The sequence below is a fragment of the Caretta caretta genome, chromosome 6 (genome assembly GCF_965140235.1).
Source record: "Caretta caretta isolate rCarCar2 chromosome 6, rCarCar1.hap1, whole genome shotgun sequence".
Taxonomy (NCBI): Eukaryota; Metazoa; Chordata; order Testudines; family Cheloniidae; genus Caretta; species Caretta caretta.
Genome location: NC_134211.1, coordinates 57,268,554 through 57,291,983, shown reverse-complemented (window position 1 = coordinate 57,291,983; position 23,430 = coordinate 57,268,554). Strand labels below are relative to the sequence as shown.

The 23,430-nt window shown below is 49.0% G+C and overlaps 1 long non-coding RNA gene across 2 annotated transcripts in view; it reads right to left on the bottom strand.

Moving 5' to 3' along the window:
• Positions 1-23,078, bottom strand: part of LOC142072531 (uncharacterized) — a 44,675-nt gene extending 21,597 nt beyond the window's left edge. The window contains exons 1-7 of one of the 2 annotated variants that reach the window (XR_012668938.1): positions 22,945-23,078; positions 17,980-18,067; positions 13,926-14,122; positions 10,556-10,665; positions 6,900-7,044; positions 6,194-6,332; positions 4,345-4,427 (exon numbers count right to left, since the gene is read on the bottom strand). This is a non-coding gene — a long non-coding RNA (uncharacterized LOC142072531). The remainder of the gene's footprint in view (positions 1-4,344; positions 4,428-6,193; positions 6,333-6,899; positions 7,045-10,555; positions 10,666-13,925; positions 14,123-17,979; positions 18,068-22,944) is intronic. The other variant, XR_012668939.1, reaches the window with a different exon arrangement.
• Between the last annotated feature and the right edge of the window lie 352 nt (positions 23,079-23,430).

The following is a 23,430-nucleotide window of genomic DNA, read 5'->3' as shown; positions in this document are numbered from 1 at the left end:
AAGGGACGTTGTTAAAGACAGCTTTACTGCGGGCTTTACATTTCAAATATTTTAACTTTTTCCTTCTTTTCTGTATCTTTAATAAAGGATTTAAAGATTTTTAATGTTGTCTTTGCCATGGCAGGCCAAAAATCTCTGTACTCAAAGCCACAACCTTGTTTAAAACTCTTAACGTTGGACAGTGGCTGGTCATTTTAACACTGTTGACTCTCTGATCCCACAGACCCCACTGAAATTAGTACAAGAGGGCCAGGTCAGACCTCAGCATAAATTAAGCCTTATGGCTATTCTAATTTACACAGGCTGATAATGACCCCCTTCTATCTGTCTTAGGCATTTATATAGCTCACATTGCTCTAAGTATATCAGTGCCTTACAGTCTTTAAGGGTTTGATACTGGGAGGTAGGGAAGTGCTCTTACCTCCATCTTACAGATGGGGAACTGAGGCAGAGAGCCTAAGTGACAAGTGACTTGCCCAAGGTCACACAAGATGTTTGTGGTAGAGCAGGAATTGAACCCAGGGCTCTCACAGCATTCTAAACATTGGTCCACTCTTTAGGGCCCTTAGTGAAGGTGGGGCACAGATCACTAAGTGCAGTAGTATGACCCACCTCAACGCTAGGGGGCAAAGGCAGGGCCAGGCGAGGGTATGGCACAGCCAGTTACAGCCATCTTATACCATCCAGGGATTCCACATGCCCACTTAGGGCAGCTTTGTAGTCCTTTGCTCTGCAGGAGAGCTACAAAGGAGCCATGTCTGGGGCCAGGATCTGGCCCCTTGCCTCTTATACAAAAGCAAGATATGATTTTTTTTAAAATCATTGAATACCTGAGGGGAAGGTGGATCCCAAACCTCAGCAGATCCCTGGAGAGTCAGATGACAAGAGTCCTTGGAAGCCTTTGAGCCCCAGGCCATTCCTGTAACCCGCCCATCAGCATGTTGGACCCATGTGCATGAGAGTTACAGTACATCACGGAGTAATAGAAGGAACTGAAAGGGGACAGGAAGACACACCCAACATGGGGGGACATGGAGATGTGAAATTGAGACAGGCCAAGGGGTGATGGCAGACAATACAGGAGCTCAAATTGTGACATCATGGGGAGAAGAGCCAATGGTAGGGGAACCATGTCTCACACTAGGGTCGTGAGAGAGGCCTTTCTCCTGGAATAGTGTATGCAGCTCTGGGCCCCTCCCAGGATCAGAAGATGACAGACTAAATTGCAGAGAGAAGAAGAAGAGCCAGTACAAAGGAGGGCAACAAAAATAATCCTCACTTGGGAGGATGAGACAAACAAGGAGAGAGCAAGGGAGCTAAATTTATACCATCCGGCAAGGCGGAGACTCGGGGATGGGATAGCAGAATATAAATACCTTCAGGGGAGCAGTCTCCGCTAAGGAAGGGGAATTAGTCACAGGCTCAGATGGCAGCAGGACAAGGAGAAATGGATGTGAGTGAACAATGCTGAAGTTCTGTCTCAATGTCAGGAGAAAATTCTGAACAGTGCTAGCAAGTCCCTAATTAGCGTTTGCACCGTGCTGAATAATGGGTACAGAGACAACACCCCTGGGAAGGCAGGAGAAGCCCTTTCACTGCAGAGATGCACGAGCAGGTTAGACAGGGTGCTAGAGGAAGCAGGGAGAGGGTGCAGCCTGGATGCCCTTGTGTCCCTAATATCTGTGATTCTATAGTACTGTTGTGTGTGGGCAGAGATCCATGGGATGAGGTAACTGCCGACATCCTGGACAGTGGATATGTCATATGACAGAGTTCCAGTAGTGGAATAGGATATCTGGACACAGCTCCTCCAATGCTGCTGAATTTCTTGGCTTTGTTCTCTTATTTCCTGAGAGGAAATTGTGTCTCTCTGGTTAGCTGTAGACAGCTGCTCTCCCTCCCTTACCTCCCCCTTTAGAGTGAAAGGGGCAGATGACCACTTGTCCCTTTTGTATTAAACTGATAAATACCCTTTTAAACATTAAATGGACCCTTATGATAATTGCATTGTATACTTGAGGGCACAGAAATGTACACTTGAGAGAAAAAAATACATGATACACTAAAGAAAAGGGCATTTCCCTAAAATGTCCTTTAAAATAAAGTGTTGTCCCTTATTTTTCATGTGGTTTTTCCCTTATTTTCCATCCAACAAATGTGGTCACTCTCATTGTGTCTGACCTGATATTAGCATGCAAAAATGGTGAGGAATGCACAGGATGACTTTTCCCAGGAGGCCCTCACAGGCCAGTCACTGTTTGTGGAGGGCAGGGCATATGCACTGTGCTAAGTTAATGCTGATGACAGGATTGGCCTCCCCAAAGGGACGGCACAGGGTGGGGAAAACCCCACACAATAGAATGGCAGTGCTGCCACAGTGAAATTGGAACGTATGAGCCAGGGACTCCATTGCTGCATAGCCCCTCCCCACCTCCTCCAAGGTGGTGAGTGACTTATATCCGCAACTTGGCCCAGGACACGTAGTGTGCTTGGGCCAGGCAGTTTCTTGTTAGAGAGCCTGCCTACCTAACAGTGTGAACTGCATCCCATGGGAACACTTGTGTAACCATGGCTCAGGGGGCTAGTGAGGGGATATCTTTCACAGACCTAGTGATGCCAATGTCCTGATCCCACACGCCTGTCTAAAGGCCCCAACTCATCTACCATGTCTCTTTTGAGTCAAACCCTTTGTTCTTCAACTAGTGTCCTGTGGGTGCTCCTTGTGCTGCTGATCAGCGAACTTTGGTAGCAGTGTCTTGACTGTCTCACTCTGTCAAAAACACCAGACTCCAAACTTCCTCCTTTCCCCAAACAGTTCTCTGGGCAGATGGGTCACTGGATGCAGGTGGGTGAGGCTGGACTGACAGCTCTGAAGATTCAGTTACTGGCCACGCAAATTCCTTACATAAGGCCTTTTGAATCAGGTCCAAAGCACTCATGCTAATATGCCCCAGACCTGTCCTGGAGGGAGGGAGTGCCTGTGCTTCAGAGAAGTTGGTACAATATCTATGGCCCATTCAGTCCTTGTCTTCTCTGGGGCTGCCAACAAGACAGCCAGTTGGTGACAGTCATATTGGTCATGTGTGAGACATGGACACCTGGACTGATACTCACCAACTCATTCCACACAGGAGCCACTCAAGAGCCACCATATGGGAATGGCCAACCTGGGCTAGGCTCAAGCAGCTGACAGAAATGAAAGGCTCTGTAGCCTTTTAGCTAGCTCCCTGAGCCAGCCAGCTCCCTTTAAGCTAATTTCTAAGAATCTTTGTTTCATTTGCAAACAGCTGGTCTGTTTTATGCTGCTTATCCCTTTTTCATTTTCAGCTACAGACATGCTCACTAGGGCCAGCACAGGAAGTATGTCTACTTTGCTGAGCTCACAACCTCCCCAGTTACGGGATGTCACTAGCCAGTACTGGAGGTGCTTAAAGCAGTTATTCACCAGAAAGAGCCATCATGTATCTCCATAAAGGTTACACTTACCATGCTATGTTTATCTTCTCTAACACCTTGTGTAACAGGGCCTCAAATGGCTTTATAAGCAGCAATGAAGTAAGCCTCATAGCCCTCTTGGGAGATGGGTCAGGATCATTATGCCCCTGTTACAGAAGGGGAAACTGAGGCACAGATTAGTAAAAATGAGCAAGTCAGTGGAAGGGCTGGGAACAGAACCAAGGATTCCTCACTCCTAGCTCCTGCTCCAATCCACTAGACACACTTGCAACCATTTTGAATCAAACATAAGTCCTTCAAAATTTGGAAATCTGACCTAGTGAAGCCAATAAAACAGGAGCATAAATTAAACCAGCCAATAAGAGGGAAATTAGAACAGCTAAAACGGATTTCAAAGAGCAATTAGCTAAAAGTGTAAAAATAAAGTGATTCTTTTAGTGTATCAGAATCAGGAAGCCCGTGAAAGAACTGGTGGGTCTGCTGGATAAACAGTACTAAGGGGAGCAATTAAGGAAATTAACGACATTTCTGAGAAGCTAAATGATTTGGGTCTGTGTTCACCAGTGAGACTGTTGGGGAGATTTAGCTCTGTCTTTCTCTTTCTTTCCTGCTCCATAAAGGTGAGGTGGTCTCAGAGAGTGAGGTGTCAGAAGAAGAGGTGCTGGAGCAAACAGATGACTTAAAAAGACAGACACCCAGACCAAATTGTTTACACCCAAGAGCTCTGCAGGAGCTGAAATATAAGTCAGCTGAGCTGCTAACAAAAATATGCACTCATTAAAAACCAGTCACTGTTCCGGTGGATTGGAAGGTAGCAAATATTTTACTTATACTAAAAATTAAAGGCTGTAGGGGTGATCTGGTGAGCTATAGACCAATAAATCTTACCTGGCAGATTAGTTGAAATGATAGTTAACAAAAAACAGAGCAACAAAACATCAGGATATAGCAGGGTCCAGTCAGCAGGCATTCTGCAAAGGAAAATCATGTCTCACTAATTATCTTAGAATTCTTTGAGCACGTCAATAAAGTAGTGGCTAAAGGAGAACCAGTTGACATAATTTATTTAGATTCCCTTGAACAAAGTTTTGTCTCTGAGTCCTACCTCTGCTGAGTCCCTGGTCATGAGAACCTCCCTCCAGGATTAACCCTCCTTTCCTGAGTTTGGGCTACCCTTACAGAGCTGGTTCTCCCCTTTTACCTAGGGCCTCTGTGGAAGCCTTCTACTCAGTAGGGCTCCTCAGCTCTGGCCAGTTTTCTCTAACAGTTCTCATCAGTCCTCCCTCTGGACCAGCTCCCTTCACCAGCATCTCCCTACCACTTCTCTCTTGGTCTTATGGAGCAAACAACTCTGATCAGTCCCTGCTGTGCCTTCCTGGGTCTTTATAGACCCCACTGGGAGGCCAGTGATGATTCCCTCTTAATGAGGCCAGTCAGCCCATGACAGACATTTATATGGGTGACAAGACTATCCACAGTTACAACTGTTGACAACAAATTTTAGAGGAGACATTAACCCTGGTGCTTCAGGGCTCCAGCTGATCTGTAATAACAAACATCAGGAGGAGAACTATTTTGGGGGAAGATCATCCCCCCCACCTGCCTACTGTGGAGTTTTACACCAGCCTTTGAAGCATCTGGTACTGGGCACTGTCAGAGACAGGATACTTGATGAGATGGGACCTCAGTTCTGATCCAGTCTGTCAATTCTTATGTTTTTTCTGGTGGTCCTTGGAGCTGGGTGCTGGGAATTTGTCGGGTTCATTTTGCTTCATTAAATCAAGTGCTAAGAGGAAAAGGAACGCGTAAGATCCTGCCCATCAGGGAGGGGAGACTGGAATGGAGAGGCAGCACAAAGGTGAGACATTGGATAGTTTAAAGAAAAAAAGGCAAAAAGTTACCCATGTTCCGAGGGCACATTTTGCTGAAATACAATAAGTAGGTAGAAAATAAATGTTTACACAGTTTTTTTGGCAACACAAAAAACCAAAAAACAAAAAAACGTAGGTTTTCTGTGTAACCACCTGAGCACAAAGTCCCTCTGCAGAGCTACATGTGCACTGTTCCTGAGTGTAGACTTGATCAGGTACGTGAATGCAAGACAAATAAAGTTATTAAAAAATAGAACGTTCGTCAAAGAGTGAGAGACTTGCTGAGCCCAGGGAGAATTTCACACTGAGAGAATATTCTCCCATCCTTGTTACAAAAAAAAAAAAAAAAAAAAAAAATCACACCAGGTCTAAAGCAGGAGATTGGCTATGGCCTCACAGAGCACGTCTACACTGCAATTAAAAACCTGCAGTTGGCCCATGCCAGCTGACTCAGGCTCGCAGGACTCAGGCTAATGGGCTGTTTAACTGCAGTGTAGACGTTTGGGCTCGGGCTGGAGCCTGGGCTCTAGGACCCTGAAAGGTGGAAGGGTCCTCCCAAGCCTGAATGTCTACACCGCAGTTAAACAGCTCTTTAGCCCAAGTTAGCTCTCACGGGCATCTAATTGCAGCATAGACATATCCACAAAGGCTGAAGGGGTGACAGCTACAGGTGATGGGACCAAATCCCTAATATATGGAGGTGAAGTCTAAGGTTCAAGGTCATGTAAAACATGACCTGCAGTCCCCTCTGCTCTTCCATTCCTCAGCCTTTCCGAAGAAGTGGCTGCTGAGCGTGCCACATTGAATGGTAATTTGTGATATCTACAGCTGGAGGCTATTGTAAAATGAGAGAGGCCTAAACTCACTTTCGTTTGTGATGAAATTCAGGTTTGAAGCCAGGTCTGCAGGGATGAAAGGTGACTGCATTAACATCCGACTCCTTTCCCTCTTGCCATCCTCTCAGGAAAGGAAGTTTGAAAGGCATCTGGTATTTCTCTTTGGTTCCTAACCGATACAAAATTATTTCTCATTATAGCGAGCAGATTCCACTTTCTTCTTACACAGAAACCTGGTGACTCTGGACTTGACCTAATCCCATGGTTCATCTCGCTAAACACAAGATAAGACTCAGGTTATTACATTGGGAATATTACATCCCTGCTTGATTGCCAAGCACCCCCTAAGAACTAATATCTTCCCATTATCCGTCTCCTTTTTAATGTATAAATTTAACAGAGAAACAAAGAGCTGTGTGGAAGGTGAGAGCCAGCTGGGCTGTGTGAGACAGGGCTTTGAGAGCTGTCTGCAAAGCAACTTCCAAAAATATACACCCAGGTCAGATGCGTGTCTTGTGAGCAGAGGGGCAGGGAGAGGCCAGGATCGGAATTCTGACGCGACACATGATCGATAAACAGGACCATTTGTCATCTGGGAACTAGAGTAGCCAACTTAGTGACTACCACAAACCTGACTCCCTTCTTCCAGGAATCAAGAAAGTCCTGCTGGGAAACCTCTCTCTTCACATTTCATCTGTCCCAACCCTACTTCCCCCTTCCTCTCTCTCATCCCTACCCCAGCATGGGTGTGCTGATGACACACTTTCTTCCGGGGCTAGTTTCAGTCTCTCTCATGAGTGCTGGCCACTTTCTGGCATATACATATAGCTGGTGTCCGTCCATCTTTGTACCGATAATGAATCCTTTCCCTCTATTTGCCTCTGTCAAAGGAAAGAAGACCCTGTTAACACTCTGCCTATTTGACCCCCTGGAAATTCATCTCTATTTATTTTTAAGAGAGGAGACACTCCCTCCCTTTCAATGTCTGTACTCCAGATCCATCATCATTAGTAACCATAAACCTCAGCGCAGGAGCCAGTTGGCTGCTGTTCCTAGATAAATAGTGCTTTCCCATATTTAATTTATGAGTAGTTGCAGAGCCTCTTTGGGGTGCATGGGGTTAATTAAGAGCTGAATTTGATGGAGATGCTTCTCCCTGAGGAGACTCAATTAAACTCTTCTTGCATAAAAATAAGAAGTGTCATAATTTCTCCGTATACAACATTGTGGTGTGAGCTGGAGCGACCAGTCTGGTGAGTGGTGACTGGGTTGCCATATCTATTCTTATTGCTTGCCATGGCACAGGAGTGTGCTCATCTGCACATGGGTGTGTGCTCACCAAAGTGCTGGTGTGTGCACACCTACCAGCATGGTCAGGCTCGCTTGTCTAACTGGTCACAGGTAGTGGGCTGACTGGCTGAGCCAGACTGCCATTAGACAGAAGGCAAAGAGAGAAATAGGAGGAATGAGCCAGGGGAGAAAAATTAAGAGGATTGGATTCACATCTCAGGAGCTGCTCAGGACACAGCCACGGAAATAGTGTTCTCCTCTAGTTACCTCCCCTTGTTGGGTCTGAACAACCTTCAGGATAAAACAGGCCCACTGGCATGCTCTCTGGGTCCCTGTGTGTGCACAAGCCAGCTGCCAAGTGCACCCTCCAAAGAGGGTGGTGGAACTTGCTAGGCAAGTCAGGGGAGTTTCTGAATTCAGCACTACCCTGTTCCAGGCTTCTGCTCAGCAGCAAGAAGTGCATTCTAAGGGGGACAGCAGGGAATTGTAGGCTACCATAGCAAGGCATGTGGGAAGGGGGCAAGATAAACAAACAGCTCCCTTTCCTCCTAACAAAGAGAGCCTGGGATGGAGCAGGTAATGCTGCCTGGGTCTGTATTCAAGGGTAGGAGCTAGAGAGCAGGAAAAAAAACTCTAGGGCTAGGAAGTGAGATCTTTTGGGAGGAAGGGCAAGTTGTTTATCTGGACTTTCCCACAGACCCTTTGTGGGGAGCAGACACACCCACAAGAAGGAATCCCGGGGAGAGTTAGGGTTTTGTTCAGCTGAAGAAACAGACAGCTTAAAGAGAGCTGTCAAGTGGCAAATATGTCCCATATAGAGACTGATCAATCCAAACAAGCATCCAGTGGCCTCATCTATGCAACACTTCCCATCACCTTTATGTATCTGTAACCCCACCAGGAGCCCTTTATGTATCTGTAACCCCACCTCTGAACCACCGCTCTGCCAGTTCAGACAGACACAGCTTACTCCATTTCTTTGACTCTGCTCCATATTTTCTTTCAACAACAATTTGACAAAATAAGTTTCACGGTACAAATGACCCTTCTGCCACCTTTCACCCACCTCGGCTAGTCCTAGACTCCAGCGCAGAGTAGGCTTCAACACACCACTTCAGAAATGTTTTCCAGAGCTGCTATTGAGCAGCTGCTACCTTGGCTAAAGGTGCAGCTCAATGTTCCTGATGGGAGCTAGTAACTGTAGGGTTCAACTGCTAGCAGAGTGCATTGACTGAACAGATTATGGGGACACCATGGCAGGGGCACCGGAACAATTTTTATAGCGAGGGTGCTGAAAGCCACTGAAACAAACTATAAACCCTGTATATAATGGAAACCATTTCAAGCCAGAGGGTGCAGCAGCCCCCCCAGTACCCCTAGTTGCTGCACTTACGCACTGTGGTGGATTTTACCTGGAATTCCACCACTGCAAATCACAAGTAGCTGCGTTGCCATGGACTGATTTACATGGACATAAAGTTGGCATGTGTGGGGGCAGAATCAGGCCTTTTCTTCCTTTAACTATGGAATTGCTCAGTGAGAAATGGAAGGGCTACTGCAGCAGTGTCCTGACCTTTATCCTGAGAGCTCATCTGGGCTCTTGGTCAGAGCAGTGAAGGCCTGCCCTTGCAACAGAATGAATTTGTAAAACACACTTCAAATAGGGCTACATCCTAAAGCAGTTCTGAACACAGCCTGCCAGCTGGCCAGTGAGCATGGGACCCACTTGTCACCCACGCTTCTGCCAACTCACATCTCCTCTTTGGCCTTTCAGTTTTCCCCCTAGGTTAGCTGGCCACCATCCTTTGCAGGATACCCTAACGGGAGAGGAAACCTCTGTTTATACCCTGTGTGACTGAGACCATGAAGAGGGGGAGCCTTAGGCTCCAGCACTCCTTATATTCAGCACCTCTCTCCAGAGATCAGGGATTCTTGTCTCATTGGGGCCATGAGTGTGAAGTTACCCAGACAACAGCAATCTTTTCAAAAGCAAGATTTAATTGAGAGAGAGAGAGTGGCAGGAAATCAAAAGAAACACAGTGCATAACATATCTCACCTGAGTACTTTGCAACTCCACCCTTAACCTAGTTACAGAGAAAAGAAATCCTTCCATCTCTAGAAATGAAGCCCCTCTCTGCCCACTCCCTCCCTGGTCAGCCTGACAGCTGTGTCCAGAAAAGTCTTGTCCCTACTCTCCGCCCAGCCTGCTCATCAGGTGCCCAGGGTTAGAGTTTGCAGGATGTATCAACCTTTCCACAAGGAGTGTTTGATCAGTAGTGCCTGGAGCACATACCATAGGCTATTGCGCCCCTCCTACCCCCCCGTCCCAAGGACTATTATCACCTTGGCTATAGATGCTAGACTATGCCCTCATGCTGGATGCACCCAATTTCTGTGTTAGCTGGTCACATGGTAGTACGGATTTATACATTTTCCCCTTGTCGGGAAATATCAGTTATTGCCAGACCCTAGGCCCCTGCCACACCACACAGGCCCAAAACTGTATGCAAGCCTCAGGGATGGTTTGGTCTCATGTGCAACAGTCATTGGCCAAGGCTGTGCTGTGATTATTTGTGTGGGGGGAAGGAGGGAGAGGAAGAGGGACCAGGTTTGTGCTGTAATCATATTTGCAAACACAGATCATTCTGCAGTGAGCATGGAGCCTCACTCTCCCTCAAACATGCCACCTAGTCCTGAAGAACATCTTGGAGCTCCTCAGACCAGCGCAGGTTCAGCTTGCTCCTTTGCTGAATCTCAGGTTGCCCCATAAAATTTAGCCAGGCTCTCTCCCTCTCAATGCTTGAAGCAATTTGCTCTTCTCTTGCTTGGCAGGGTGTGAAACGAACCCCTCCTTGCTCAAAACCTGCCCTAGATGAAACAGGAACTTTTAAGTTGGGTGGTTGTTAATGAGAGACACCAGTGTAAATCTGGAGTAACGGCACTGACGTCAGAGGAATTATCCCCTAGCTACACCAGTGAAACTGAGATGAGCACACATACATCTTAGCATGTTGCTACGGCTATGGCTGCTAAGGCCACAGGCCTGGTTAGGGACCTAGCTGCTGTGTGTATGGGGTAGGCTGCATTTTCTGGGCACACACCTAGGTTGCTAGGACAGGTTTCCTCTTGTTCTTGCTTCTCTCCTCTTGTGCTGACTCTTGTGCACTGGTCCCTGCAGCATGGAGACAATGCTACTCTGTTGATCATCACCCTGAGAAGACAGCAAAGGATACCTCAACAGCAGCAGGAAAAAGATTATGGGAGAATGTCCCTAGGCGCCAAAATCTCCCTCGAGCAGTGAGGCAAGAATCAGGCCACAGGTAAAGCCCAATCAGCTGACTGGGCTGCCCCAAATCTGTTGTTTCTGAGCAATGTTGAAAATCCCCAGACAATTTGGCTCTGTCTTCTAGCCTAGGTGAGACTCCAATTTGGGCAGCTGCACCTGCTGGCTGGTTTTAAATTGCTAAGCCACAGCCAGGGGAATGACAGGTTTCAGAGTAGCAGCTGTGTTAGTCTGTATTCGCAAAAAGAAAAGGAGTACTTGTGGCACCTTAGAGACTAACCAATTTATTTGAGCATAAGCTTTTGTGAGCTACAGCTCACTCTGCCAGACTTGGTGGGAAGAGCCTGGGACTCTGTGTCTGGCAGATTTGTCTCTCCCAGTGCACCCCCCACCCCCCGCATTACATTTCATATGTAACTAGAAACCAGGAAAACATTGTCCTTGTGTGGGAGTGAATCATTGCTTGGGTGGCTGAGTCTCTGCCTACAGGAAACAGATCCCAAAGGAACATTGAATCCCCTGTATGGTACCCAACCAAATCTGAGATCTGCAGGGACCGTGCTGTGCAAATGTTGTACAGTAACATACAGTATCAGTAACAGAATATGCATCACCTGAATAATCAGTTGCCTTGCTGTGAGCTCTCCATTGGAGAGAAGCACCAGGCTGCCAGTCTGGATGGACTCTGCCAGACCCTCAGGAGCACTGGGTCTGGTCTTCACTACAAATTTTACCAGTGTAATTTGCCTTTTGGCAGCACAGCCTTGTATGTGGCCATGCCAGACTCAATTTTGAGTTCTCCCAACAAAACCCTGAACTCCTGCCAGAGAAGCAATGCGAGATCCCCAGGTGGTGTGAGATCTGCTACCAGCCTGGTTCCATGGGCACAATGCCTCTGTGGACACTTCAATACCCATACCATACAAACAGACCAACAACAATCCCACAATGCCGCTGTCCCTGCTGCTGTGACTGCTCTGGTTGAATTTTTGGCCTCTACTGTCCAAAGGTCACAAGTGACCATAAGCTCACCCCCACTTCTAAAACCCCCAGGGTATTTTGGAAAGGTCTCTCTTCCTGCTAACCCACCTTTGCAAGCACACCAGTATGGCTCCAGGGAAAGCTGCAGCTAAGGAAACCTCTGACAAACCATGTGCTGCTGGCTGGTCCAGGAAAGACGTCCTGGATTTCCTCAGCCTGTGGGGAGAAGGGGCCGTGCAGGCACGGCTGCGGATCCTGCAGCAATAAAAACGTCTATGGGGACATGTCAAAGGAGATGCAGAACCTGGGGTATGACAGGGACGAGTGCCAATGCTGGGCAAAAGGGACAGGGCTGCAGTGGCAGGCCTACCAAAAGGCAAAGGAGGGCAACACTTGTGACTCTGTTGCTGTGGTACAGCATTTTCATTTGTCACCATTCACACCAAGAGGAGACACAATGGCACAACAGCAGCCAGTCACCTATCCTTGTCCTCCTAGAGTGAGCTTCTCTCCCTGCTCTGCTCCCAACCCCTCTGAATCTCCAGGAGGTGAGATTCATGCCAGCCCCAGGCTGTCATTGCTGGGAAATTAGTCTAGGTGGCAATCACATTGCTGGGGGAGAGAGAAATGACTCAGAGCCAGATCTCTGTGGTATACTGTGTGCACACAGAGTGGATTTGTGTGTGTGCTGTGCGCGTCTAATTGGCTGAGCTTAACTCAGTGGCATTTCTGAGTCTGTCTGTAACATAGGTGGTAACTTTTGAACACTGTATTGGACCAATTCTAAAATCTCCGGGATTGTTCTAAGCAACAAACCCCATTGATCTGGTGAAAATTTGAAAACCAGAAAGAAACAAATGGGGGACACACAGAGCCCCTTTCCCAGCACAGCCACAGCTTCAGACAACTCTGCAATCATCTACAGATCAAACAACCAGTTGATGGCACCCATTCCAGCAGAACAATACTCCATCTCATCTTTGCCCATTCTCCCAATAGAGTTTAACATGTTGATACCTGAATACCTGGCTCCCTGACAGAAAGAAGAAAAATGGGGGTGAGGTGGAGACTAGGGGCTTTGACATGTGGCGGGGGAATGGAAGATCCTGAAATGGGTGGACATGCAGAGCCCCAGGAATAAGGAAGGAGGTGGGGGAAGTTGCATGGAGCTCCTGCAGTAGAGGGGGATGGAAGGGTGGCACACAGGGAGCTTTTGGGAGGTAATGGAGGAGTGCAAGGAGCCCTTGGTGTGTGCACATGTTCAGCCTACAGAGGCAATAAAGTAGAGCAGACATAGCATGCACATGTACCCACATCCAGAATGCTCACAAATGCACTCATCCATCCACCCACACTGCTCACAAATACACATCTGCATGCACACACACAGTGCAACCAAGGCATGGACACAGCAGACCCCTTGCCTGCTCTTTCCTATGTGCACAGTCTACTAGGCTGTACACAGGGATCAGAGCTGTTAATCTGAGCCGTGGGCGTTTTGCTTGTGACCCTTCTGCATCCTGAGAGCTCCTACGAGTGGAGGGATATTAATGATGCTGCCTTTTGATATGCAAAGGCAGTGCTCATTACGTCTCTCGCCCCACATCCTCTGAGCTGTTAATTAAAGAGTGTGCAGCAGGCAGAAAATTATCATTGTCTCCTGCAAATTAAACCAACAGTGTCTGGGTGACTGACCCCCCCTGCATGGAGAAAGACCTTCTTCGCTTTGCCAACCGGACAGGCCCAGACTAGCCTGGAAACACCCAGTGTGCTGGAGCAGTGGGCAGGTCATCCATGTGGATGCCACACAGAGAGGGACACAGCAATGATCAGCTCCATGGTGCATGTAACTAATGTGTGGTGCTGGGGGACAATGTGAAGGCAGCTGTGCTTGTCAGCCTAGTGGGTCCACCTGCTGTGAGACAGTAGCTAGGGCAGATGGGGAAGTTCACAGCCCCCCAGTTTGAAAAGGAAGCAGTGAGGAACCACTGCCTTTGTCCCCAGTTCCATCCTCCAGCATCTCATCCCACAGCACCAAGTCCCCAGACTCCTTGATTGGTTTCTCATGCCCATCCCAGCCTTCCCTAGGGATCAGTGCTCATATGCACTGGAAAGAACCTGTTCTGGGCAGTTCAGCATCTGGGAGACCTTCCCTCTCCTCCCTGCCGGAGCAGAGATGCAACGGAATGGCTCATTTCAAAACTAACCTTCATGGGTCTCTGCTTCTCCTGGGGAGAGGGAAGCCTGGCTCCTCTTCATCTCTTTGCAGGGAAGCAGCGGAGGCTGGTGTGCCCTTGACGGTGAGCCCTGGAGAGTTCCCACTGTAGAGCTCGCCTGCAGCCCTGAGGCAAGGTTAATTGGGCTGATGTGGCAGAAACAAAGCAATGTTTCAGTCTTGACAGGCCTTTTGGGGAAGAGAGGGGGTAAGCAGATGGGGAACAAGGTGTGTGTGAAAGATGCTTTGATTTCTCGCATTAGCAATTCCTCATCTTCCTCTCCAAGGGCTGCACTCCTCTCCTCCTCCCACACTCCCGTCTCACTTTGCTCTGCACAAACCTCTCCCTCACCCTTTTGTAGGCACACTCTCAGCTTCACCCCTACACCCATGCTGCCCCCTGCTTCCCATATACCATGCCCCCTGCCTTCTCCACTCCTTTAGGTCCCTTGCCAAACTCCAATCCCTTAACTGTGTTGTTTCTACTGCATGGGATATGTCACAAAACTGGGCCTGAACTGCAGGGCAGAGAGTTGGGCTGCCCACAGTGTTTTGCTCACTCCCTCATGCCACTCCCAGGCAGCCCCTGCCAGTCTGGACACAACCGAGTATGGCAATGCAGCTGAGAAACAAAACCCTAAGTCTGTGGGCCAGCTCCTGTTGGTCCGGGGAGCAGGTAAAGCAACCCAGCACTGGGCAGAGGACCCTGCTGATGGCCACAGGGGCTGGAACTAGAGGATCTGGGGGTGCTGCTGCACCCCCTGGTTTGAAATTGTCTCCATCATATACAGGGTTTACAGTTGGTTCAATGGCTCTCAGCAGTCCCACTATGCAAATTGTTCCAGCCCCCTTGTGTGTTGTTTTATCTCTAAATGCTAGTTCCAGCCCTTGGCCTGTCTCAAAGTTTCAGCAAGAATAGCATTACAGGAGATTCCTACAGCATTGATTTCCCCTGCCCTACACCCAGCCAGGCAAACTGGGTGCTCAGCTCAGATGATCACCCACAGGGACTCCATGTGAAATTGCTTCACTTGGCTCAGGGGGCTTTACCGCCATGCAGATGGAACTGGTCAGCTCAAGCCACGGGGTTGCATATAGGCCCTGAGGCTGGCCCAGAGATGCTGCGTGAGACACCTGAGCCCTGGTTTGCTGGTCGCCAGGCGCTGTGTGAAATGCCTTCAGGCTTGTTATTTACTTCTCAAAGCAACTGAGATTTGTTTCTTTGCTACCATTGGGACTCTGCTGAGCCTGCCCTCCCTCCTTCTGCTGCAGCTCTGCCCCTCCCTTCTCTTCTCCATAGGGCAGAGAGAGGGTCCTGCCGCCTGCGTCCTCCTGGCATTGCCTGTTGGAGCCTGTTGGTGCTCGCTGCTAAATGTCAAAGCAGCTCTCCATCAAGAAATGCAAAGTCTGCCCTGCAGAAGTAGTTTCCTCCCCAACATGGCGCCTTCCTCTTCAAGTCCTCCTCTCTCCCTTTGATAGTAATATGTGGTTGATCACATTCACCATGTGGCCACCAGGACTCTGCACACAGGGGCTATTGAATAAAGCAACCTTTAATTGTAGTTGCCTTTTATTAGCATGGGTCTTTCTTAGGCTCTCTCTCTCTCTCTGGTTTGGGATTTTATCCTAACTAAATAACTGGGAGATTTCTACAGCCAGTTATTGACTCAACCCGTAACAGGTGCCTGGGGCAAGCACAACTGATCAAAGGAAAAGATGGGAGTTGGGGGGGACGAGGCACCTGAGCTTTTGATCAAATTAAATGGAGGATTAGATTAACCAATTAGTGAATTGAGGGGAAACCTCTCTGACCCACTTTAGCTTTTACATTTGTTTCTGTTTAACTCAAGATACTAAACTTCATGTTTTGGAATTCCACGGGCCGTTTGCTCTCAGCCCCGCCATTTCTTCCAGTGAAGTGTTCTACATCTTTAATAGAGCTGACGCCCCCAGAAGGTACAGGTCCAAACATGCAATGGTCCTTCTTGAGACAGAGGGGGAACCTTCCTCCCTATTGAAACCGGGAGTGGAACCTGCAGGCTACCGCCTCTGATGCTAGTTACATATGGCTCTCTGGTGGGATTGCCCATGCAACCCTGGGTGGGGCCTATTTTGGGTTCCCTGTGTCACTCCAGGGATTAGGGTTGCCAACTTTCTAACCAAACACCAAAACCAAACACTTTAGCCCCCGCCTTCCCTGAGGCCCTGTCCCCCACTCACCACATTCCCCCTCCCTTGGTGGCTCACTCTTCCCCACCCTCACTCACTTTCACTGGGCTGGGGCAGGGAGTTGGGGTGTGGGAGAGGATGAGGGCTCCGTCTGGGGGTGCAGGCTGTGGAGTGGGGCCAGAGATGTGGGGTTTGGTGTGTAGCGGGGGCTCTGGATTGGGGGGTGGGGCTCAGGGCTAGGGTTGGGGTGCGGGCTTACCTCCATGGCTCCCAGTCAGCGGCGCAGCCAGGTGGGGGCGGCTAAGGCAGGCTTCCTGCCTGTCATGGCTCTGCGCTGTGCCCTGGAAGCAGCCAGCAGGTCTGGTTCCTAGGCGGCGGGGCCAAGAGTCTGTGTGCGCTGCTCTCGCCTGCAGGCAGTGCCCCCGCAGCTTCCATTGGCTGCGGTTCCTGGCCAATGGGAGTGCAGAGCCGGTGCTCAGGACAGAGGCAGTCCCCCCACCCCCGCCTAGGAGCCAGAGCTGCTGGACGCTTCTGGGATGCGCGCAGAGCCATGACCCGTAGGGACTAGCCTGCCTTAGACCTGCCACACCGCTGACCAGACTTTTAACAGCCTGGCTGGCGGTGCTGCCTGGAGCCACCAGGGTCCCTTTTTGACCAGGTGTTCCGGTTGAAAACTGGACACCTGGTCACCCTACCAGGGATTTGTCACTGCTTCTAAGGGATTCGATCTCGAGAAGGTGGCATTCTCCTCAGCAAGAAGCAGGAGGCAGGGCACTGTTTGTTTATCCTCCATGCACCTTTTAAGACAGTGTCTGCATTTGTCTCTGCTGTTGGAAAACATGGATTATTGCAAGAACTAGAACCACGCACTCACGCCTCACATGGAGATAGTTAGAAACAATACAAACAGCCTTCATGCCTGAAGACAGCAGCAGGCAGAACCCTCTCTCCCCTTATCTCCTCTAAAGCAGCAAAAGAGGGTCTCATTTATGACCCTTAGCCGCCTTAGGAGAGAATTTGCAAGCAGAAGAGGCTCAGAGCCTAGAGGGAGGCAGCTTCTTATAATGTAGTGAATTTTTATCATCAGTCTAAATGTAAATAAACCCTTAAACACAGCATTTACTGTAGGCCTTACATGTAAACAGGGGGATGTAGTGGTAAATGCTAGCAAATGATGTTCCCCTTGGCCTACTGACTGTGCTCCTGTGTGCCTTGTTACCCCCCCATCCTTTCCCTCCCCCCATCTCCCTTTAGCTCCTTCCCATTCTCACTAGCTTAATGTTGCTTGCATCCCCTGGCCTAGAAGGTCCATTCTCCTTTTTGGCTGGAGAGACTTGTCCATTTCCTCTACGGCTAGTAGCCTAGCATGACTGAGCATCTCTTGGCTAGTCTAGTCTCTGAGCTGCTCGTGTGCAGAGCACTGTTTTTGAGGGTGCTAGGACTCATCAATCCAAACTCTATGTGGCATCTTCTGCCTTTGTCTCTCACTCATTTCTAATGCTTCCAGTTACCGAGGTATTTAGGTGCCAGCTTCTCCTCTCTGATCTCTGAGGTGCTGACTCAGCTCAGCTGGGTCTGCTCTGAAAGACAAGCATGCCTCAGCCTCTCCACTGGCATTTGCTCTTTCCATTGCACAGGGTTATCTTCCAGCCCTTTGGGACCCTGCACCAGGTACTTCTAGACTCAGCCTCCATGCAGTCAGTGGATAGCGGCTGCTGTCTCAGTGCAGACCCACTGTGTTCATTAAACTGGACCCAACAATTCTGAACTCAGTTTGCAAGAGAGATTAGCCCTTCCCAAATATTAACAGACTAAAGCTTCTAAAATCCCATTGCACAGATAGGGACCTTAAGGCACAGCAAGGGGAAGGAACTCACCATTAGTACTGGGGTTAGAACTCAAGGGCACATGATTCTAGGCCTGAGCTTTATTACCACGATCTCCTCCCTCTCAGGCTAGAAGAAGCTGTTGAAGGAGCAAAAAGACATATAATCCAAGCAACCTTTCTGCTTCTCCATCTCATCCCCAGCTTGTCTCTGAGCCCTTCACTCCCTATTCCCTATGACCCACACAACCTTAAACTCTACATTTTGCTTCAGCACCAGGCCTGGATCACTCAAAAGCCTTTACTGTTCGGGGGGAATCTTGTCCTCAGCTCTACACAGCTCCAACTCATGTAAAACACCTCCTTCATCGGTAACTGGATATAATATTCTCTCTCTCTCTCTCCCCCCACTAGGGTCTTATACTGCCACCCACCCCTGTAGAGTCTGAGTGCTTGATTCTTCACTTCCTCTCTTCAATGCAGTTAAGTAACATGGCTGGGAGAGAAAGTCTACTGTGTTCTACCCTAGAGGTGGCTGCAGTTCTGTGGTGTCTTGCTAATCTCTATAGTTACAGGGCTACATCTTCAGATAGTGTGAATCAGCACCGCTCCACTGAAGTCAATGGAGTTACATTGATTCACTCCGACTGAGGATCTGGCCTAGTCTGTAAGGTGCTTTGGGATCCCTCAGGATGAAAGTTGTCAAAGATATGAACATTCTGCTTATTACACTGCCCCTTGATCCCTGGGTATGTCTACACTGCAATTGGAGGTGTGCCTGCAGCTCAGATTGGCATATCTACACTAGTTTTAATATAGTGCAATGAAGACGCAGTGGCATGCATTTTGGTTTGGGCTGTACAAGCCTGCCCAGAACCCTGGATACATATTTAGGTCGCTAGCCCATGCCAGGGCCTGTGCTAGGATGTCTTCACTGCTATTTCACATGCTAAAATAGATTAAAGCTAGCGTGGGTATGCATACACATGCTGCTGCTTTTTTCCTATGGAAGTAGCAACATTTACAAAATAATAGAAAGGTCTGAAATCCATTCCAGGGCTTCAGGAGATGCAGAGTGGACCTTTGCTACACCTCCTGGAAATGAAAAAAATGGGACACTTGTACACAGTATGCTTGATGGTTTGGAAGGTTCTGCATTTGCACCGTGCTGAATCCTTAATTCTCCATTTGTGCACCGGGTGCACACATCTTCCATGTGATGTCCGGATGCTGTTAATGATTATCCACTGCCATTGGCAGAGCAAGAAACCAGTCAGTTCGGCAGCGAGATCATATATGAGGTGTTTGTTGTTTACATCAGGGCTTGTCCATTGCATCCATTAGGTGTCTTCTGGGTTGAAGCTGGATGACAGAAGAGCTTCTCCAGCCACCCAGAATGGTCAGTGGGACTTAAGGCGAGTGAGGAAGGTTATCATGGAGTGGGAGCTTTTGGGTTAGCAAGAGGTTTCTTGTGCTTGTGTGATGTAGCCACCTCTCACCAGATGGTTGGACGAGGGAAGTTTGTGAGGATTGGAAGCCAAGGCAGCAGAGTGGACTTCAGGGTGCCGGTTATAAGTCTCGTAGTCCCACTTAGCCAGATACTGACAAGGTCCCAGTAGAAGGCAAGGTGCATCCCCAAACAGTGCATAGTACTCAGCCATGGAGTAACCTAATGCCAGCATTGCCATGCGTAGCATTTGAGCGTCACAACCCCAGCTAGAATCTGCTAGCTATTGGATGATGTTAACATGTTTCTTTGTTTTATGGCTCACTTGCTTCAGATGTTGCTGATAGGTAAGGCCGACTCCTAGGTAGTGGGGGTTATCTTGGGTGGTTGCTTTGCCACAGAAATTTACGATCAGCATCCTCTTAGCTTCAGAATTGTTGTGCTGGAAAACCGATGACTCCTTTTTTGATGGATTGGGTTTGAGCCGCCAGTATCGAAAATAGTTTTCCATCCTCTGCAGCGGATCATTAAGGGTGTCTTCTGCTTCCTTGAGTCTTGTGGCCTGGGTCATTAGTGCCAGACCTTTGGCATAAATGAACTCCTGTCATATGGTTTTGGGCACATCACATCTATAAGTTAAAAAGGGGATCGTGCTACTACTGATCCCTGTGAGAAGCCATTGTGCTAACTCCACTTTTTTTTGCTAACCTGACTTCTGAGATGGCACCGAATGTTCTGTACAAGAGCATTAGACTTAACGAGGCAAAATCTCTGGTTGCATTGAAGCTGGTTGTGTAATTTCAGCAGTAAGCCCTTATGCCAGATGGTGTCACAGGCTGATGACAAGAGTTTCTTCTGGAAGCCAACCTCAATCTGTGTAGTCAGTACAAGCACTTGGCCAAAGCAGCTTTTCCCTACCCTGAAACCTGCCTGTTCTGGAAGGATTGCGGTCTAGAGAATGGGGGGCGGAGGGCGTGTCAGCCGCACCAGGACCGCCAGCTCCAGTAGTTTGTATATTGTACAGAGGAAAGATATAGCGTGATAGCTTCCGGGATCATCTAGCGCCTTTCCAGTTTTTAAAATGACAATGACCTTTGATCATATGCGAACTGTTGGGAGTTTGCTAGTGGTAATGACTTCTGTGAACAGTGCTCCCGCCAGACGTACCCTCTCGGCCCGAGATATTTAAGAAAGGCTGGAAGGATGCTTTTCCTGCTATAGTAACTGAGAGGGCAGCCTCAGCCTCGGCTCTTGGGAAGGGTTAGCAGAAACAAGGGGCACTTTGTGCGCAAGATTCCTTTAGACCTATTTTCACTTCTCTTTTCATTTGTTAGCTTACAGTCAGTCATCTTTGAGTTGCTTAGTAGCCTGGCAATGCTGTGAGCAGTGAATTGCTGTGTCTGTGTGTCTGACGCATTATACATATGCTGCAACCACATTGCCGATTGTGCTTTAGGTATGACCACACACTGCTAGATGAAGTCTAGGCTCCTGGTTTTCCACTCACGAAGGCTGGTTATAATGACCCTGACAGGCAGCACAGGGGGCCATATTGAGTAACATTTGCCAGGTGCTTTGAAATTCTTAGATGGAAGAAGGCGCTAGAGAGAGATGCCAAGTACCAGTGTTAATTATGCGCCTCCATGTTTGCCTGAGTGTGGCAGAGGGAGGCTGATGAATACTTACGAATCCAATGGCCAGGCAGGGGCCTGCTGGGATGCAGACAGACACGGGGGATGGCTGAGGGAGGAGGATTATTGCCCAAGTCCCTGGATGATTTATAGTGACAAAGGAAGTACAAAAGCCAGAGATGCAGCTTTCTGGAGGGCAGGATTTGGCAGCGCAGAGGATATACGGTGACCGGGGCCCAGCTACTTCTCCCCTGCTGCCTCCACCTTGACAACTTGAGGAAGTGGCAGGAAGGTTGACATCAAGCAGTTTTTGTGCAGTGCCAGATGATGCTGAGCAGCTGCTGCTGCCTGTGTCAGCAGAGACCTCAGCCTGCTTTGCCTGCTGGACTTTGCCCCGTTATCAGCAATCCAGGGATCCCCTTGGGGTGCAGGCTAAGGAGAGGCAATTTCTCTGGGTCTGTCAGCATTGCACTAGCTCACCTACATGTTGAATGACTCCCTTCCAGCAGTTGTGACATGCACCACAGGGGCTTTGTAGCCTAGTGCCCCATGGCTCTCATTGGACTCTCCCTCCCAAGTTCAAGTCAAGCCCCTTCAAATTTCTTGGAAAGGCCCAGGGCACTGACCCAGGAGTGAAGAGACCTGGGATCTATTTCTAGCTCTGCTGCTGACCTGTTGTGTGACTTTGGGCAAGTCACTTCATCTCTGTGTCTCTTTGCCCTCCCACACTTTGCCTACTTGGATTGTGAGCTGTTTGGGGCAGAGACTCTCTCTTACTAAGAGTTTGTACAACACCTAGCTCAGCGGGGCCCTGACCCTGGCTGTGGCCTCTCGGTGCGGCTATGATACAAATACTAAAGGGCAGCAAGCCAAGTCTCCTCCCACTTGGAGAGCCTAGCACAGTGTCCAGAGACACTGGGGAGAGCCAGGTGCTGCATGCTGCAAGTGCTGGGTTTGGTGCATTGTGCTGCGTCATGCTGGTGCCCTGAGCACTGGGCTGTGTTGGGTAGGCTCTCTCTCTTGGTTTCTAGACAATGCGCATTATCATGGTGACTGAGCCCCTGGAACCCAATTTGCATTTGAACATTTAAAGGGGCCAGGCCCAAGAAGCATCACCCCAAGTTCTGAAGGCTGTGAAAACAGAAACCGCCTTGGCTAAGATTTTGGAGAGCTCTAATAACAGGGTCCCTACCTAGAACTGGCAGACAAGGGGCTAGTGTGGTGGGGAAGGGTCCTAGGATTGAGACAGCACTGCACACAGCAACCAGTAATTCTGTCTGGGGCCATTGGCCACAGGGATTCATTAAGGGAGGATCAGGATGGCAGCTGAGGAATGTGCTGGAGAACCCGATTACATTACTGCACGGTGGGATTAGAGCAAACAGACAGCACTGATCCGCATTACAGGCAGCCATTTGATACGGTCCCACAGTGCAGCCTGAGTTCAGGGTTAGGAGGAGTATGGCAGACGGAGAACAGTGCAACTGATTAATGATAATCCCCTGCCGTTCTCCAGCACCTCCCATCTGAGACCCTCAAAACCCTTCACACATAGCAGTGAATTAACCCTGCACAGCTCAGGATCTTTATCCCCTTGGGAGAGAGGGGTAATTGTGTGGGCACAGAGAAGGGAAGTGACTTGCTCAACTCCACGCAGGGAGTCAGTGACAGAACTGGGAATAGACCCCCAGGACTCCTGACTTCCAGGCCTATGTGTTACCCGGGGTTCTTTCAACCCAAAGCTCTTAGTAACTTTTACCCTGTGCGAGGTGGTGTCAGGAAATAAATCAGGGGAGACATGGCCGTCTGACCAATAGATGGCTGGCACAAACAGGACAACACCAGAGTGCTTTCACTTAAAGCTAAACTTTACCTAGTTTCAAGCACTTACACACGTCCGCAACAGGTTAGTAAAACACCCCCAACCATCAATAATTACCGAAGCTGAGTGTGGCTCTCGAGTGGCACAGCGGCAGCCCGTCTGCTGGTGGGGAACACAAGATGCATCCAGAGGGAGAGACCAGTCCCGAAGAGTCCCCCCACCTCAAACTTTTTCCCCTTATTTATAACGCAATGACATGTCCCTTAAACAAAACAAAACTTGTCCAGCAGGAGGTTTTGTTCTGATTATTGCTTAACCAGCTGTGGGTTTCCCCCAGAGTTTGCAGCCTTGAGGCCCCAACAGACACATTCCTGAGGGCACAACCTACTCTTCTAAAATGCATGGATCAGCAGCTTCAACACAATTCTTATCAGAAAGGGCGCGGGGTCAAGCTGCCCTTTCTGTGGCACCCAACCCCCCCCCCCCCCCTCCTGCATTGATCAAGCTGAGGCTACTGCATGGCCACTTTATGGCCTGCTGACTTGGCTGCTTTTAGCAATAAGCAGTAGTGGTTTCAGGCACTTTACTGGTTTGCCAAAATCT